We start from the raw sequence: 475 nt of genomic DNA, 5'->3' as shown, positions 1-475 counted from the left end.
TTTTTTTTTTTTTAAGTTTACCAAGTACCAACCCTTCCCTTCCCCGCTCCCTTCTCTCCCCCTACTTCCAGTAAGAAAAAAAAAAAGGAAAACCAACGGTCCAGTTTTGCTTTTCTTTTTTTTTTTTGCCGCACAACATCTACGAATGCGCCCCGTCCAAGCACTCGAGTGGTGAATGGTGAAACCGAAAAAGGTGGGAAGAAAAGGAAAGCTGAAGCATAAAGCGAAACATGCACATATATATGTTCATTTGTTCATACGGGTGTCTATGAGGAAAAGAAAAATGTATAAAGGCGTGCAGAAGCACAACACGGAAGGAGCACCAAACAAACTAAAAAAAACTATTAATAAAATTATCTTCTCATTCCTACAGACTTTACTTCACAACAAACGGTTCATTTGCGAATAATACGGAAGACTCACGTGTTTCCACAACTTCAGTGGCACTGCCATTCTTCCTCCGAAAACTTTGTAT

Source organism: Trypanosoma equiperdum, assembly GCF_001457755.1.
Source record: "Trypanosoma equiperdum strain OVI genome assembly, contig: ctg_211, whole genome shotgun sequence".
NCBI lineage: Eukaryota > Euglenozoa > Kinetoplastea > Trypanosomatida > Trypanosomatidae > Trypanosoma > Trypanosoma equiperdum.
The sequence above is the reverse complement of the archived record's forward strand: the minus strand, read 5'-3'. Positions refer to the sequence as shown.